General features: G+C 50.5%; 1 protein-coding gene across 1 annotated transcript in view; it reads left to right on the top strand.

The window, feature by feature from the left end:
• The first annotated feature begins 2294 nt into the window (after positions 1-2294).
• The window catches only part of EMP1 (epithelial membrane protein 1), a 15613-nt gene continuing 7132 nt past the window's right edge, over positions 2295-10775 (top strand). The window contains exon 1 of the mRNA XM_009322205.1: positions 2295-2420. The gene's annotated coding sequence lies outside the window, so the exon portion shown is untranslated. The remainder of the gene's footprint in view (positions 2421-10775) is intronic.

Raw genomic sequence — 10775 nt, 5'->3', positions numbered from 1 at the left:
TGGTTCTCCGTCACATACACATAAAGGCTTATTGAGCTGATGCTTCATCCACAAACAGCTACACAGAAAACACAACAAATATTATCAACTTGAAATGTTCTCCTACCTTTACCTTTTGGTAGGAAGTTCTCTTACTTCTACCTTGTCTCCCTGCCCAGATGCAAGGTGCAAATATCCCAAAGAGCTGCCAATCTGCTCAGTGGAAGCTGAGCTCTCCCCTGACCTCATCGTACCCTGAAATTAGGGGGGTACCCTCACTTGCTTAAACCATCATCTTGCCCACATGCAGCATTGCTCCCAAACAGGAGCAGCAATCCACACCTTCTTTGTTCGCTTTACACTCGCTGTTACCCCCTCTCACACCTGGCTTGACAGGTATAGCAACAGGGATGAAGCCAATTGCTGGCAGGGTACCAATGCTCCTCCAGGGCCACAGTCACAGCCTATGTGGCCTGTCCGGTTACTTTTCTTTACTCTGCTGGCAGGGCCGCAACATTTCCAGATGGAGAGCTGGGAAGCAATGCTCCTGTGGGCAAGCTGCCGCTGCTGCTGCTGCTGCAGAACCCCACTGCCTCCCTGTGAAGCGTCTGATGTTGGCCATTGCCTGACGCGGCCTCCCAGGCTAGAGAGCAATTTGTATAAAATGAGTTTGCTCTCTCTGAACAAATAATGCTTTGGCAGTCACGGGTAACTTCATAACCAACTTCTTAGGGGGCTCCACTGTTGTTGCCCCATGTGAGTGTGTTTTAGATGCAGGTGTTTTGGCTGCTGGGTCTCAGATAAGCAATTCTGCAAGTGTGCAGGCAGCTGCCCTCTGGCAGGTGGGCAGTCACTTGTGAACAAGTCTGGGGCAGAGGTTGCTCCACCACAGCTGAACTCTGGTCCATAGAGTCTGCTTTGGGACCACGCACTCCAGTATTTTGTGTGGAGCTGAGCATCCCTCACTCCAATAAACTCTGCTGGGGGAACAAGGAAGGGCAAATGGACAGTGCAGCTCAATGCAAATGCCAGCTCCTTCTGCAGGGTAAGCAAATGTATTTTCCTTTCCTTGGATATCGTATTCATGTATATCTCCAAGAAGCACATTCTAACCCATAGGTATTAAACACAGTTAGGCTTATTCACATGGGATTGTCTGGGCACGATGTCTTTGCCCACCATACGTGCCATCTTTGCTGCTTTTTTATCCATAGCTCTGTTTTTAAGCAGGTTGTTATAGTCTAAAATTAGACCAGACACATATCAATAACACCAGAGAAAAATAGCAAGGTCTTTTAATCCGGTAGACTTCAAAGAGCATCAGCTTTGTCTTTCAAATAAAGGCAAACCAGTGTCGTCCTCATTAAAGTGGGAAAGGCCTTTGCCAGTTACTTTATCGGTATCTGCTTATCTCTTTCTGGGCCTCTGCAAAGGCAGGCTTGATTCCTTGCAGCAGCAGATCACCAACTCTATCCCAATATGGATCACATTTTAACCCAGATGCTTTCTGACAAAACTTCTTCCCCCTTCACCCACACCTCAAGCACATCCCCACTCAATCTTGCCTGTAGCATCCACGACACAACTACACCAGTCAATTTTCTGCAAATGTAAAGGATCTATTTTTAGAGGTTTTTAAGATGTCAAGAAATGCTGACCTCAGAAAACTGTGAATCACAAACTCCTTATTTCATTTTCCTTGCCTGCTCTCTCTCTGTGGAAGCAAACCACCACCATCTGGCCAACTTGCTCCAGAGTCACCACCAGGCCAGAGCTGCATTTTAAGCATCTCTGCTCCTTGGTATATTCCCAAAAGTCTTGTCCACGCCAACGCCAAAGGTCCGATTCGCATCCCCCCCATGCCGTTAAGCTCAGCGACTTCTCTCTGTGCAGCATGGGGAGGGGATGCGGTGACTCACCCAGCCTCACGATGCCCCCTGCCAACCGGCTGTTTGTTTGTTTGGGTGATTGTATTGTTGAAGTCCCGTTGCCACATTTGTAACTATACATTTTTTTTTATGACAACCAGAAGTTCAGTTTTATAAACAGATGCTGTTGTGGGCCTCTATTACTCAGCTGGATCAGCGTCAATCATTTTTCCAGGCTGTGGTCTCTGTGCTGCACACTGAGTCAGACCTGAACAGATTTCTTTGCATCGCTGGTTTCCTCCCAGCGACTCTTGACTCCCTGCCAACACAGCAGGGCGTAGCTCATTAATCCCCCCCCCCACCCCCCCTTCTCCCTCTCTTTAAAAGCAGACTGATTCATAGTAACTCCTTTAAAACAGAGTGGAAAGACACCACCCTCCTGCATCAGCGGAGGAAACTTAAACCACCAGCAGGTCACTCCCCTTCACTACAGCTCCGCACTCCAGGACATCAGCACGGCAGCCCAGCACGCTCCTGCTCCCACAGGTGCCAGGACCGGCCCCAGCCCACACGGTAAGAGCTGCTCTCGAAAATCCTCAGCAACTTTTCTCACTCACTGGCGGCTGCTGCCCTCGCCCAGCAGCTCCAGCCTGCTTTTCTCCTCTGCTCCGCCACTTCTCTTCAACTTGGCACACAAGCTGGCTATGGGACACACCTTAACCTTTCAGCTTTTGCTTTGAAATCCAGCTGTGTTACGGGGCAAAGCGACACTGCAAGGTGCCTCGGTTGCAACCATAGAGCGCTGGCAGCAGTAATGTTATTTTCACCTCCAGGGCATGTGCAGCCAGGGAGCAGGCATGGGGTGCCCAACTTGGGCCAGCCCCGGCGTAGGAGCTGCTGCGCGCTTTTGGAGTAGCAATGTTTACAAACGTGGGAAAACACCTGCTTGAAATTAGGGCTGCTGGTTCAGCGTTTCTGGCTCTCGCTCACATTTTTCTGCGTGTGTCTCTCCCCTCCATCAGTAGTTTGCCAAGCTTTAATTTAAAACAACAATCATTCCAAGTGAAGTCTGAGAGGCCCCAAAGGTGCAGACTTTGGGGTACAATGGAGAGGAGATCTCTTTTTCTGTTGGGGTCCCGGCTCCTGAGGCTGAAGCCAAGCCCCAGTTCTTAAGCAAAGCCACGTGATGGGTAGAAATGCATGCTACGCCTTCCTTAGCAGCAGATCCTGGAGTGCGGAGCACTGAGAGGCGAAGTGAGGGAGCGGGTGGAATTGCTAAGAGCACCACGGGCTGCATGATGGGGTGTGGTGGTGGGAGGCGCTGATGGGAAGTGTAGGATTGCAGAGACTGGCAATTTTCCCTATTCACCTGCCTTTTTCCATGCATCCTCCCTCCCCTTCTTCACCAGTTCTCTCATTTCACCTGTCTGCTATGGTTCGTATCCTGTGGTCAAATCCCTGAAGTATTTTTGAGGTCCGAGAAAGGGAGCGCAGCAAAGCCAGTTTGTTGGCACTAGGCTTTGGTTCCTGTTGCAGGAACCCAGCACGCCCCTGCACAGTTTCATGGGTCTGAAAGATACTGAAACAGGATTTAGCCCAGTCCCGCCCGGAATGGCTGGGGCTCAGGCTGGTGGTGTGGACAGTTACTATATGAATGGCCAAGAAGCTGAGCTGACCTTAACCTTGTGGCAGAAGAATGGATTTTGTGACTTTTGAGGTCCCCTCTGGCCCTATTGCTTGCGGCTCGGTCATGCAGGGGTGCCTCCTGCCTGAGAAATACATGTGTTTGAGTGGCAGGGAAGCTGACTGAGGCAGCAAGTGTTTCCAGGGCAGTCAGCAATCAATCTGGGTAGAAAGCGTTTTCGGAAGTTGTCATTTACCACGATTAACAATGAAATCGGTTTGGGAAAAAAAAAAAATGCTGTGGTCACAGAGCAACTTTCACTCAAAAGCTTTGAATTCCTCAAGGCACCTCTGAGAGCAGCTTTGCCCAGGAGCTGCCCACTTGACATTTCTGGACGGAGTAGGATTCTTTCCTGAGCAAACACACAAGAGGGAGCTGGGCATGGAGTGTGAAAACTTGGAGCCCATTAGCTATTGTTCCTATGATAACAGGGGTTTAAGTCAGCCGAATGCCTCCACCCAGTCCACCTCACATAGCTGCCAAACCTGGGGACTGTGCGCACTGAGAGATTGTGGGCTTAAAGGCAGCTTATTTCTATTTGCTCCCTTGAGGATCAGCACGGGAAAAGCTGCTGAGGTATCAAAACTGAGGTATCTTACTATTGCTAACACTGCAGTGCCTGGAAGCACACCCTGAAATGCAGCTCCTTCATGCAAAGCACTGCACACCCACCTAAGGAGTTCCTCCAGCAGGCTCCGGTGGAAGCCCCCCCCAGCTATGACTAACCATTCAAACACGTGGCACACAGACCAAGCCATTCATCCACGCTGCTCTCGTGTGAGAGCTGGGTGTCTCCACCAGGCACGTGCCATCCTGAGGTAGACAGCTGAGAGAGATGGAGTCGAGCCACACCCAAGGACACATTAATAGAGGAGGGACGTGGGATCTTGTGGAGAAACACCCTTTTGGAGTGGGTGCCTCAGAGCTGCAGGGTTGCTAGTGCTCCCTAGTACCCTGCTGAGGACAGAGAGCCCTGGGCTCGGAAAACCGGCCCTGCTGGCCCAGCCGGTGGTCTTTGAAATTTGCAGTGTGCGAGCAATGCAAGCGCATGCAGGAATTACTGTTTGGTGGCCTGGGGTGGAGCAGAGACTGTACTTTGAAACAGTTCTGGGACATCTGCTGATAATAGCCAGCGGGGGTTTTTTTGGTAAAAGACCCACCTCGGGGCCTTGTTTATAATGAGACAGGGGAGATTTGCTGCAAGCACGAATCCTTCTCTCTATTCATCACCCTCCCAGCTGCAAGGCTGGCACATGGCACTCAGCCTGCGCCTGCTTGAGTTTCCTCAGAGCAAAAGCGGGTGGGGTGGCGGGGTACAGCCTGCTTCCTTAGCCCTGCCTACTCCCACAGGGCTTCACAGGCGCCGTCAACCCCACACGGCAGCCACAGCACCCCTTCCACGGCATATTTCCACTTGCTCAGCCACCCAGTTGCCTTTGGCTGCTGGACGGGTGCTGGACGGGTGCTGGACGGGTGCTCTCCACTGAGTGCTACACCTGATGGCGAAGGGGGAGGCACCTCATGCCGGGCTGGGATTTGCCCTCGGATACTCAAGTGCCCCACAAGGCAAGAAATAGCACTACTAGACCCCTTTGATCTCAATGGGCTCCTGTGCCTGTACCCTTCAATAGGGAGGTGACAGCACTGTCACCCAACACAACACAGGGCAGGCTGCAGGGCGTGGCACTCCTAATTTTTTTCCTTCCTCCTGTTCTCCCGTAAAATAAGTAACGAATAAGGACTAGAAGATGAGATTTCTTTACGCTTCCTTCAAGGCAGGGAGAAGTAAGAGACCCAGAGGTGCTCTTTTACACCTCCAAAAGGGAGGGTAAGGAAGGGGATTTCCTATCTCCGCATCTGAAGATGGATGCTTAATACTTCATGGGTCTTTTCGGCTGAGGCAAAGCAGCATGCACAGAAAAGGAGGCCCTTCTCCATGGCCCTGCTCTTATCAGCCCCTGCCAGGACTGATAACTAACTGGTAGCCACAGTGCTGTAATACTGGCCCTGAACAAACATGCTGAAGCACCAGCTCAAATGTGACTATAGAGATCCTCTGTCAGAGCCGGTCCACACTCAGTCATCCCACAGTATGACACAGGGTCCAGCAGCAGTTCCCTGTAACAAGTGCCCAGGGGGAAATTTAGAGTGCCTCCTTTCTTAAACTGCTTTCTGCTGTTACACTGCAGGGAGGGCAGCAAAGCAGCACATCTGGGGGCTGCAATCTGGAGCATGATTTCTTCAAACCCCGCTGGGAGAGTTTTGGAAACTACCCTGGCCAAATTTGCAACTCCGTGCACCCTCCTCCTCCTGAACTGTTTGCAGCAGGGCAGAGAGTACATGGAAGCTGCTCTCTGAGTAAGACCGAACGTAGCCCATGCCTTGCCACGGTAGGGAAGGATGGGTTAGGACAACTCAGCTCCAGAACCCATGTTCCCCAAGGGAACATGGTTCGCCAAGCTCATAATTAAGATCTATCCCCTTTCCCCTGTGAAAACCAGTCTGTACCGCAGGCATGGGGAGACACCCATGACGAGAGTCCAAGGACAGGTCCTGGGCTAGGTCATCCCCAGCCATGCAGAGAAATGCGATGAACTATGAGCATTGGAGTGGCTGACAGCAGGTGAGCAGTGACTCACGCCAAAGGCTTAGCTCTTGCTATGTGGGGCCACCTGGCAATACATTTGGATTAGAGGAAATCTGTGGCGAGGGCCTTTGCTGCCCTTTTGCCCTCACAGGGCAGAGTCTGCTCGAGGAGCGGAGTTGTGAAAGCAGCTGCCACGACTGGGTGCAGCATCCACATTCTTATTCCTGAGAGACATCTCCCCTAGGGCCCCAGCAAACCTCTGGAAAGGACAATGAGAGCCATGGGAGCAAGAGAGGAGAGCTGCAAAATGCTCAGAGCTGGGAGCAGGCTGGTCAGGGGGTTGCTGAAGACCAGCTCCAGGAACATGGACCACTGCTGAAGGAAAGCTGGGCTCTGAGACTGGCACAGCCGCTGGTCATGCCACCTCAGGCAGCTGAACCAACCTGCCTGCTAGCTGGCCTCCAGCGGCTGCAGCCAGGTCAGCATGGTGTGCCCTGACAAGGGAAGTTCCTGATGCCTCATGGAAAGCCATTTCCACATGTAACATGAGCTAGAATGACCCTTATACTGGTTCTGGCAGCCCATACTAATCACAGGTGTAAGAAGCCCTCTTGAAGCCAGATGGGGCTTTTTACCCCACGCTGCACAGAACACCGACCAACTCCAGGCTGCACAGCACCCTCTTGCTTCTGCTTTATACTCATGCTCCTGCTTCCCCCAGTCCATCACTCGTGCACCGTGGATTGAAAGAATGATAGAATCATAGAATCATAGAATCGTTTGGGTTGGAAGGGACCTTTAAAGGTCATCTAGTCCAACCCCCCTGCCGTGGGCAGGGACACCTTCAACTAGATCAGGTTGCTCAGAGCCCCGTCCAACCTGACCTTGAATGTTTCCAGGGATGGGGCATCCACCGCCTCTCTGGGCAACCTGTGCCAGTGTTTCACCACCCTCAGCGTAAAACATTTCTTCCTTATATCTAGTCTAAATCTACCCCCCTTTAGTTTAAAGCCATTCCCCCTTGTCCTGTCGCAACAGGCCCTGCTAAAAAGTTTGCCGCCATCTTTTTTATAAGCCCCCTTTAAGTACTGACAGGCTGCAATAAGGTCTCCCCGAAGCCGCCTCTTTAGGCTGAACCCCAACTCTGTCAGCCTTTCTCCATAGGAGAGGTGTTCCATCCCCCTGATCATTTTTGTGACCCTCCTCTGGACGCGCTCCAACAGGTCCGTGTCTTTCTTATGCTGAGGGCTATCACACAGTTTTGCAATTTAATCCTGCACAGTCTTTTCAAAGCTGGCTTGCAGGAACAAGGACACCCTGCTCAGGCAGACTGAGCCAAAAGCTCAGACTCTTTAGATGCCTAAGTCGCATTGACGTCAGTGTCCCATAGGCTGTACTGGCATGATCAGAGGTTTTGCAGTCTTGAGAGAGAGGGATGCTATCTGATAAGGAGCCACTTCGTTTTCAGAGTTACCCTCCCTTGAAAAAAAAAAGGGAAGATCTTTACGAAACTGTCTATGTAAATCAGAGAACTGCAGGTTTAATTTAAAAATGCAGCCAAAAGCACAGCTGATATGGGCTCCACAGACCTTCCACCTCTATCTAAAGGCTGTTGCAAGGAGGAAAAGCAGGAAGTCCCACCAGAAATGATCTGTGCAGTTTTGCTCATACCACACTGTAACTTGAACTTTCCTGTCAGAGTTGTCAGATGGTTTCTCCCACGTGGGCACTGTCAGTGTCAAAGTCGCAAAGATAGATACACGCACCCGTAAGGAAGCCATGCATGAGCACGCACACAGACACAGACTCACACACACGGTTCAGCTCTGCTCACAGGGAAACCACAGATGCACACTCCCATTCATAGAGGGAGCCATGCAGAGCTGCAAATGCACACCTCTACACACACCATGTAATTGCCCAGACCGTCAGTCCTCCCACAAACGTTTCTCGCATATCTCGGCATCTTGTCTGAACCCCTGCAAGTCCCAGCAACTCCCGTGTCTAATTAACCCACCCAGGGACCATCCAACACGCTAAGGGGTGAGGGTGCTCCCCATCACACCTCCAAAGGTGCAGAGGAACACTTCTGTGCTTCCATTAGCTCTGAGGCCCCCTTCCCCACCCCTCCCTCTCACTCGCTGCCCATCTGTCCCAGCCCTTCCTTGGCGTGTCTAGCGTGAGGAACGACAGTGTTTTCCTCCAGCTTTGGCTGCTGGCTGCCTGCCAGGCCCCAGGCAGCTGTCTCTTCCCCTTCCTACTACCAAGCGAGCTTTGGAGTTTCTGTTGATGTTGAGCGCTCACATGGCTGAGTGCTCGAGGGTGGTTTCTCCTGGAGAAAATGCCAATTTCTCACTGTCTGCTCTAGGAGCTCTGATATTTTGCCACTCTCATATGAATCACAAGCATGAAAGCTTGAAAACCCTTGTGTGTCATCTTTTGTGACTCCCCCTTGCATCTCTCAGTGAGTGGGGGTTCATTACCAAGGGTGGATTCTTGAGGACTTTGTCTGGTCCCACAAGAAATGATTCACGTGCTGGGGCTTTACCACTCCCCTGGGAAGGCAATTCCCCCCGATCCCTTAGAGACCATACCACCAGGAAATGCTTCCCAAGAACCAGAGAAAATCTTCCATTTACTTAAGCTTATTTTCAATTGTAGCCCCTCAGACTGCTCTACACTTTCCTTTTGGTTGATATTCATCTGCTACTTTTACAGCCTCGCTGCACCCCACCTCCTGCCCACGCACACCTCCTGCCCAACCCTTTTCCCACACATGCAAAATTTCTTTCCAGAGGCACCAGCCTACTCATCCACATGACCATAAAAAGCATCTGACTTGTAAATTGAGTCAGGCCGGTCTGTCAAAACCAGGTTGTCAACAGCAGTGCTGGCGTACAGTGGTTTATAAAAGTCTGGAGTCAGCAAGGAGTCTGGATTCAGCTGGATCTGAAGCAAGAAACAGAGCAAAGGGTGAAAGCAAAAAGATCCTTCCCTGTGGTTGTTTAAAGTTGTAATGAGCTTTCTAGTAACAATCTGATGGGTCCAAAGTCACCACGCCACCAGAAAATCACAGAGATCTTCACATCTTTGCATCCTGCCAAATGACCCCGGGCACGATGAGGACTCATGCTCATATAGCACATAGTGACAAGGCGTGCAGTTGTATAAGGGCTAAGATGCAGTCAGGGCCTCAGCTCAGTCAAAAGGCAGATATACAAATTCTGCAGGATGTTTTATCCCACCCTGAGGTTTCCCTTACTGGTAGCATCATGGCAGCATTGCTATTTATAGGTTGGCTTTGCACTGAGGAATGCACCAGTGACAGAGGTGGCAGTTTGTGGCTGTCTCAAACAATACCAAATAGTTTTTATTTTCTGTCCTGTCCTCTCCAATTTTCCCCTTCCTTTCCAACTGGCCTTGGCTCTGATTCAAACCACCAGTATTCGTGGTGTGACTCTGTGCCACCTCAGACAATGGCCAGGTTTACGTGCTTTCTCTAAATATTGGACCTCCTACTGCCACCATCAGAGACAGCATACTGGGTGAGACAGACCACTGCTCTGACTTACTACTGGTCTCCTTATATTCTGTGGTGGCAGCTGGGGAAGGCAGAATTTCTTTCTTCTCAGTTGCTTTCAATCTATGGAGATTTTTGTTGACATTCTGGCCAAAAGTATTTGCTTTTTCCCCGAAATGCCGTCTTTCCCTTGTTGAGAAATTGAATGTATCAAACCCAAGGGCCTTCAGCTGAAAAACTGAGTTTTAGAGGAGTCAGAGTTCACTATGGTGCTCACAGGCGGTGTGATTTAGATGTCCTTTGCTCCCTGGACGCTATAGGCTGCTATAAGCTATTGGCTGAGTTCTCCCCTCAGCCAGCATCTCTCACAGTACGCCTCACCAACTCACCCTGGGAGAGGCAGTCCCAAGCAGGAACCTCAGTTCAGGGAGGAGAATGGGAATGGAAGTCGGATGAGCTACATCCCTTATGAACACTTCAGATCTGAAATATTTCAGATTTAGTTGAGAGTGCTCTGATTTTTCTCCCCAAACAACCCAATCATTCCTGCAGAAACATCCTGTACACTTCCCCTCTAATCCTTTCACTGCTGTGTACTTTCTGCCAGAAGCAAAGGACCACTGCCTAATCTGGCTTACCCTCTTGAGTAACCCACTCCCTATATTTGAGGAGCTGTACCGTTGGCCTTTGTCGTATCTCCAAGTGGCACTCTGCATTCCATCCTGATGCTTTGTTAAGCAGCAAACCAAGGGCAAGGACTCACTTCTCCGGATTGCCCTCCAGATAGAAGGATCCAAAACACTTAAGTAGACAGAGGGGCGATATGGGTGGCTACACTTTGCCTGCATGAGAAGACTTTGCCTTAGTTTTTAATGGATAGTGCTTACCTGCTTGAACGTGAACTAGGGTGCAGCAGAGCTATGTGTTGTTCCCCAGTATGTGTACTCCTGCATGGTCAAAGAAACAGTCTCTACAAACATAAGAGTCTGTCATGCTTATCTGTAGGCTTTTTTGTGCTGAAGGCTGCTATGGTGATTGTTATTCATGGTTACCGTTGGTGTGGCTTGTTATTTCTCCTCATCCATCATCCCAGGAAAAGGAAACTCAGTCTGCTGTCATCAGTGCCAGATCTTCTCT

Source organism: Pygoscelis adeliae, unplaced genomic scaffold (assembly GCF_000699105.1).
Source record: "Pygoscelis adeliae isolate BGI_AS28 unplaced genomic scaffold, ASM69910v1 Scaffold60, whole genome shotgun sequence".
NCBI lineage: Eukaryota > Metazoa > Chordata > Aves > Sphenisciformes > Spheniscidae > Pygoscelis > Pygoscelis adeliae.
This window is presented reverse-complemented; position numbering and strand designations above follow the sequence as displayed.